The sequence below is a fragment of the Mandrillus leucophaeus genome, unplaced genomic scaffold, assembly GCF_000951045.1.
Source record: "Mandrillus leucophaeus isolate KB7577 unplaced genomic scaffold, Mleu.le_1.0 Scaffold253, whole genome shotgun sequence".
Lineage (NCBI taxonomy): Eukaryota > Metazoa > Chordata > Mammalia > Primates > Cercopithecidae > Mandrillus > Mandrillus leucophaeus.
The window spans coordinates 2,423,336-2,430,694 of record NW_012102621.1 but is presented as its reverse complement, the minus strand read 5'-3'; the positions used below and the strand labels follow the sequence as shown (position 1 = coordinate 2,430,694).

Sequence of the window (7,359 nt, the reverse complement as noted above, 5' to 3'; positions counted from 1 at the left end):
GAGGGGAGGGGAGGGAAGAGAAGGGCAGAGAAGAGGAAAGGGCGAGCATGCTTACATTCATAAACACTTTTGACCATGGTGACGCCGAGGGAAGCACTTAGGGGTCGGTCAAAGTTTATTTTAACTATAGATTTTAAATTTACAAGGAGAATGTCTCTATGTATTATTGTAGAATTTAAAAGTTTAATAAAGTAACAATAAAAAGATCCATATCTACCCTCATTTAAATCCTACAAAACACTAGAATGACAACAACAAAAAACACAAAGAATTTCATATTTCAATATATCTACATGTATCTATATTCCTTATTTCTAAATGAAGCACAGATTTCTGTCTGTTTCATTCACTAACACAGCACAAACATCTAGAACAGTGCCTGGTACAAAGTAGACTCTCAATACAGATTTGTTAAATAAATGAATTCACTATTTATTCACGTGTTCTGGAAATCTGTACTGGGTGCCTACCATGTGCTGGCTTCTTGCTAAAGATCATGGGAAACATACCGTGAAGTATCTGAGCAGCATTCACTGAATACCTTCCATGTGCCTTGCACTGGGTACTAAACGAAAGTACACACCAATACAGACACACAGACACACACACACACCCCCGCTGCCCTTTAGTAACTTGGAACTAAGCTTGGGGGAAGGCGAACTTGCGGAGGTTGGAGCAATGAGATAAAGCCTTTTCCTGGCCAGAGCCTTAATCCTGGCTTTGGTTTTCAAAATTATGCCTCTGAGGCTTTGCTTATCATGGCCTGTCTTGTACCAGAATTATGTTCATGGGTTTGCATCTGCCCAGCTGGAGGAAAATGAATATCAACCTTCCTGGATTGTGGAACCACAGAAAGACAAAGGGCTTTATTCTTTGCCTGAATCTCACCACACCAAAGCATTCTTTGTTCAAAGGTTTTATTTCCCAATTCTACACATTCATTACAGAATTAGAAACCTCCCAGTGGGGGTCAGGTGTGGTGGCTCACGTCTGTAATCCCAGAACTTTGGGGGGCCAAGGCAGGGGGATCACCCGAGGTCAGGAGTTTGAGACCAGCCTGGCCAACATGGAGAAACCTCGTCTCTACTAAAAATACAAAAATTAGCTGAGCATGGTGGTACATGCCTGTAGTCCCAGCTACTCGGGAGGCTGAGGCAGGAGAATTGCTTGAACCCGGGAGATGGAGGTTGCAGTGAGTTGAGATTGCGCCACTACACTCCAGCCTGGGCGACAGAACAAGACTCTGTCTCAAAAAACAAACAAACAAAAACAAAAAAAAACCTCCTAGTGAGGAAGGAGTCTTGACGGTTATTTGGCCACGGCTACTCTTATCGGGACCTTGGTCTAGCCCTTGACATCTAATTTAAGGTGAAGAGCTACCAAACTAGATGAATTTGAATTAGAAGTTTTCAGGTCTCCTGGGGCGTTTTCCTGATGGAAAAGCCTAACTCCCTTCATCAGTAATTCTACTTTACCTCCCCATAGCATCTGCCATTCTTAACCACACTCTACTGATTTGCTTCCTCTCCTCTCCAGCCTTTTGCAACCATATCTGCACAAGTCCAGCCCTTCTTTACCTTGAAGTTCAGACTTCTCTGCCTAAGTGGATCATTCTGCTTTATCTATAGCAAGTATCACTTTTGTGCATGCTCCCTCGCCTCCATTTGTTGGAATCATTTCTAAATCGAATTCCATTTTCATATTGAGTCTCTTTGGTCCCAACAGAAATGGTACCCAAAATTCAAATATGAGATGTCTGAGACACTTTTAACTTTTGAAAATACAGTTGCTGGGCAATGGATGTGGGAAAGTCAACTTGGGGAACTATATTAAATCAGAAAAGCCTTCTGCTTTTAGTGATGAAAGGCTTCTTCATCTATCAATCCCAAAGTATCAACTTTGCAGATCCATAAGCTCTTATCCCAAACCCCCTAGGCCAGATCTCATTTGAAATTCCGCGTTTTTCTAACTTTAGAATGGTAAGACAGGGCATAGAACACAGATTCAATAACGCTTCGAGCTGGGACTCGGGCAGTGCCCTGTAACGAAACCCAGTAATATTTTGTTAGCAAAACATATGAATATGCTCACGAAATATTGGGATCGATAAAGACCATAAACAGCCCTTTTGTCACCTGGAAGGCAGTTTTGCCACCAGCTTAGTTTCAAACTTAAGAAAAAACTCATAGTTTTCAGAGCTTTCTGAACTTTGAGATGGCAGGTAAGGGGTTATGTACAAGTGCAAGACCCAAAAGAAAGAAGCCATTGTAGCTCTTCTAAGCGTTCTGCATAAAGACCCTTTTAAAGTACATATGTGTGGCTGTTTTCCTGAATATCAAAGGGCTATTTTGGAAGTCCTGTAAGAAGAGGTCATCCTGCATTTTCAAAGTGTTGTGTAAAAAGCAAAGCAAATCCTACAAACTTAAAGCATTTCCCTTTAAATGCTGAGTATGTGTAAGTCTAAAGGAATAATGGTTCTCTTCATATACACTATTATCTTCCCCAGTTAAAAGGAATGTTCACAAACCACTTGCATATACACAAGATTACATTTAGCCCATTAAAAAGTGGATGTGACCCAGCGGGGTGGCTCATGCCTGTTAAGTCCAACACTTTGGGAGGGCGAGGCGAGCAGATCACTTCCGGCCAGGAGTTCCAAGACCAGCCTAGCCAACGTGGTGAAACCCCATCTCTACTAAAAATACAAAAATTAGCCGGGCGTGGTGAGGCATGAGAATTGCTTGAACCCGGGAGGTGGAGGGTGCAGTGAGGAGCTGAGATCATGACATTGTACCCAGTGTAGGCGACAGAGTGAGGCTCTCCCTCAAAAAATAATAAAAATACATAAATAAATAATAAAAAGTGTCTGTCTCAGTCACCCAAGTGAACAATCTGTGGTTGTTTGGCATCATCATGATTCCTGACTCTGAATTCACTGAATTTACATGCTACCGGTAGACAATCATTTTGTTACACTTATTCACACCTAAGTACTTAACAGTAAAAAATATGACACACCATTAACATGGTGAGAAAACAATGTGCCCAGGGAAACTAAGCGGCACAGGTCATCATCAGAATACCTGCCTCAGCTGTTCAGTAGCAGCGGCAGCAACAGATGACAGCAGGCTTCCAGTCTCCACCTGCAATGCTGCTAAAAGGCTCCTGTGCACTGTATTTTATTTTTTCAGGTGAGAAGAAACATCAGAAGCCATTGAGGGACCAGAAAGTGAGTCCGCCAAGGATGACGAGGCATTCTGCTGGATGGCTTTTTAAAACTGTTCCCTCCAAGCTGGGTGCCGTGACTCAACACTTATAATCCCAGCACTTTGGGAGACCGAGGGGGGCACTCACTTGAGGTCAGGAGTTCAAGACCAGCCTGGCCGACATGACGAAACCTCATCTCTACTAAAATTTAAAAATTAGCCAGGTATGGTGGCAGGCACCTGTAATCCCAGCTACTCAGGAGACTGAGGCAGGAGAATCACTTGAACCCGGGAGGCAGAGGTTGCAGTGAGACGAGATCATGCCACTGCACTCCAGCGTGGGTGACAGAGTAAGACTCTGTTTCAAAAAAAAAAAAAAGGTTCCCTCCAGAGTCATCTGCCTTATTAACAAGGGCTTTTGTCTTAGAAGTCTCTTTTATTAACTGACACAGTTTCTTGATCTGTTATGAATGTGTGCTGCTGCAGTCCTTCAATAGCTCACCACACATTGCTACGGTTTAAATATCTGTGTCCTCCAAAACTCATGTTGAAATGTAATCTCCAGTGTGGCAGTTGTGAGAGGTGGGGCGTTTAAGAGGTGGCTGGATTATGAGGGCCCTGCCCTCATGAATGGATTAATGTTGCAAAACCTATGAATACGCTTAATCCATTCATGGATTAATGAACAAATGAGTTAGTGGATTAATGGGTTATCATGAGAGTGGGACAGGATGCTTTTTTTTTTTTTTTTTTTTTGAGAAAGGGTCTTGCTCTGTCACCCAGGCTGGAGTGCACTGGCATGATTGCGGCTCACTGAAGCTTGGCCTCCCAGGTTCAAGCAATTCTCTCGCCTCAGCCTCCCAAGTAGCTGGGACGACAGGTATGCACCACCATACCTGGCTAATTTTCTATTTTTTGTAAAGATGGGGTTGCACTATGTTGCCCAGGCTAGTCTCGAACTTCTGAGCTCAAGCAATCCACTTGCCTTGGCCTCCCAAAGTGCCGGGATTATAGATGTGAGCCACTGCATCTGGCCTGGTGGCTTTTTAAGAAGAGGAGAGACCCGAGTTAGCACACTCAGTCCCCTCCCCATGTGATGTTCTGTACTACTTTGAGAGTCTGCAGAGAGTCCCCACCAGCAAGAAGGCCCTCACCTGAGGCAGCCCCTTGACCCTGGACTTCTCAGCCTCCATAACTGAAATAACTAAATTTCCTTTCTTATAAACGACCCAGTTCCAGATATTCCATTATAAGCAACAGAAAACAGACTAAGACACACACCTTCACCATGTCATCTATGGGTACTTTTCCTGCAGCACTGCCATCATCCTCATCATCACTATTACAAGTTGAGTATCTCTTATTCAAAATGCTTGGGACCAAAGGCGTAGAGTTTTCCACTGTGGTGTCATGGCAGTGCTCAAAAACTTTCACATTTTGAAGCATAGTGGATTTTCAGATTAGGGATGCTCAACCTATAAGTGCTTCTTAACCTCACTGTCCATACGACTCATCTGGGAATCTTGTTAAAATTCTGATTCGGATCCACTAGGTCTGAGTAGGGCAGAGATTCCACATCTCTAACAGCTCCATCTGCTGCTCTGGGCACCACCCTCTGTCTGACCAGCCAGGCTGCAAAACGAAGCACATGAGGTTTGGAAACAGATGAACAAGAGTTCCCGGTTTACAAGCTGAGTGGCCTTGGGAAAAGCAATTCACTGCTCTGAGCCAGTTTCCCCATCAATTAAAATGGAAATAGCAATGACACCTCCTTTGCAAGACTGTAATGAGTAGATGAGAGATAGTAACACAGTTCCTGGCAGATAACAGACCCTGAATTCCAGTCCCTGCCATCTGCAGTAGGCTGAACGATGTCCCTCCAAAGATGTTCGACATCCTAACTCCTGGAACTTACAAGTATGCTACCTTATATGGCAAAAGGGGAATCTGCAGATGGAATTATGTTAAGGATCTTGAGATGGAAACATTATCCTGGGTTATCTGGATGGACCTAATATAATCACCAGGGTCTTTATAAGAGGAAAGCAGGAGAATCAGAGTAACAGAATATGAGAGGGTGGAGCAGAGGTCAGAGAGGAGAAAAGGTGCAACGCTGCTGCTGGCTTTGAAGACAGAAGAAGAGTACAAGCCAAGAAACGCAGTTGGCCTCTAGAAGCTGGAACCCCTACAAGGAACACACTGCTGAGGTTCTTGTTGGTATGACCTCTGGGATGGTAAGATAACTGTTTGATTCCACTAAATTGGTGACAATTTGTGATAGCAGAAACAGGAAACTAACATACCATCCTTTGGAATAACACTGATAAGGTTTTGCTGTGGCCCCACTCAAGTCTCATCTTGAATTGTAGCTCCCACAATTCCCACACATTGTGGAAGGGACCTGGTGGGAGGTAACTGAATCACGGGTGGGTCTTTCTCGTGCTGTTCTCATGATTGTGAATAAGTCTCACGAGATCTGATGGTTTTGTAAAGGGGAGTTTCCCTGCACAATTTCTCTTCTCTCTTGTCTGCTGCCATATAAGATGTGCCTTTCAGCCAGGTGTGGTGGCTTACACCTGTAATCACAGCACTTTGGGAGGCTGAGGCAGGTGGATCACGAGGTCAGGAGATCCAGACCATCCTGGCCAACATGGTGAAATCCCATCCCTACTGAAAATACAAAAATTAGCCGGGTATGGTGGTGTGTGCCTGTAGTCCCAGCTACTTGGGAAGTTGAGGCAGGAGAATCGCTTGAACCCAGGAGGCAGAGGTTGCAGTGAGCCAAGATCGCACCACTGCACTCCAGCCTGGGCAACAGAGAGAGACTCCATCTCAAAAAAAAAAAAAAAAAGATGTGCCTTTTGCCTTCTGCCATGATTGTGAGGCCTCCCCAGCCTCCCCAGCCACGTGGAACTGTGAGGCAATTAAATCTTTTTGTTTATAAATTACTCAGTCTCAAATAGGTCTTTATCAGCAGCATGAAAACAGACTAATAAAGGCTTGCCTCCCTTTACAGAACAGAGGAGTTCCCCGGGCTAAATCATCAACTGAAGCTAAGTCACAGAATAGTTGCCCAAGTGCAGGTCAATACATGAAGAACTCTTCAAGGAGACTTTATATCAAGGGAAGAGTTCATCCTGTATTAACTGCTTTTGTGTGGTTATGCCAATTTTTAATAAACAGGGATGGACGTGTGTGTTAGTAACAAACCGTTCTAAAGGCTCAAAGGAATCTCTTGCACCCTAAAGGTTTCATCACGTTCTGATTTGTCAGTTTCACACGTAATTGCTGAAATCTAACAAGGCTCCTGGGGACAAAACCAGTGGGTCGATGCCTCAGCATCAGTAGGACTGACAAGAGTAACCCTAAATTAAGAGTGAGGGGTGAAAATCGATGGGTCTCAATATCTGTACAAATCTTCACTTGCTACTTACAATGTGGCTTACCCCATAGAGGAGCTTTATAATAGAAAAAAATACCAAGATAACCCAAAAGATGCCTGCAAAACGAAAAAGTGCTTCAAAACTAAATGGACTTTGTGTGAAACAAAGAAGCTTGTATCTCTTAAGGATTTTCCTATGGGCTTGGCACCAAGGACTCCTCTTCCTGTCATATTTTTATGCTTCTCTCCCAAGATTCTAGTTCCATAGAAGGACCAGGTCTCTTGTCTCCAGTATTATATCCATAGCATCTAGCGCTGTAACTGGCAGTTAGTTTGCACACAAGACATTTTTGTGGACGATAAATACTGTAATGGATATTTATAAGAAAAAGCATATTATAACTTTCACAAAAAAAATGAAAGTTCTTTTTCTCTATTTTCTTCTTCTTTTTTTTTTTTTTTTTTGAGCTGAAGTCTTGCTCTGTCGCTCAGGCCGGAATGCAGTGGTGCAATCTTGGCTCACTGGATTCTCTGCCTCCTGGGTTCAAGCGATTCTCCTCCCTCAGTCTCCCAAGAAGCTGAGATTACAGGCCCGTGCCACCATGCTGAGCTAATTTTTGTATTTTTAGTAGGGACAGGGTTTCACCATGTTGGCCAAGCTGGTCTCAAATTCCTGACCTCAAGTGACCTGCCCACCATGGCCTCCCAAAGTGCTGGGATTACAGGTGTGAGCCACCATGCCTGGCCTTTCTCCATTGTCAACTTAAATCC

General features: G+C 43.8%; 1 protein-coding gene across 2 annotated transcripts in view; it reads right to left on the bottom strand.

The window, feature by feature from the left end:
* Positions 1-7,359, bottom strand: part of CPPED1 (calcineurin-like phosphoesterase domain containing 1) — a 140,043-nt gene that overhangs the window by 106,643 nt on the left and 26,041 nt on the right. The window lies entirely within an intron of this gene.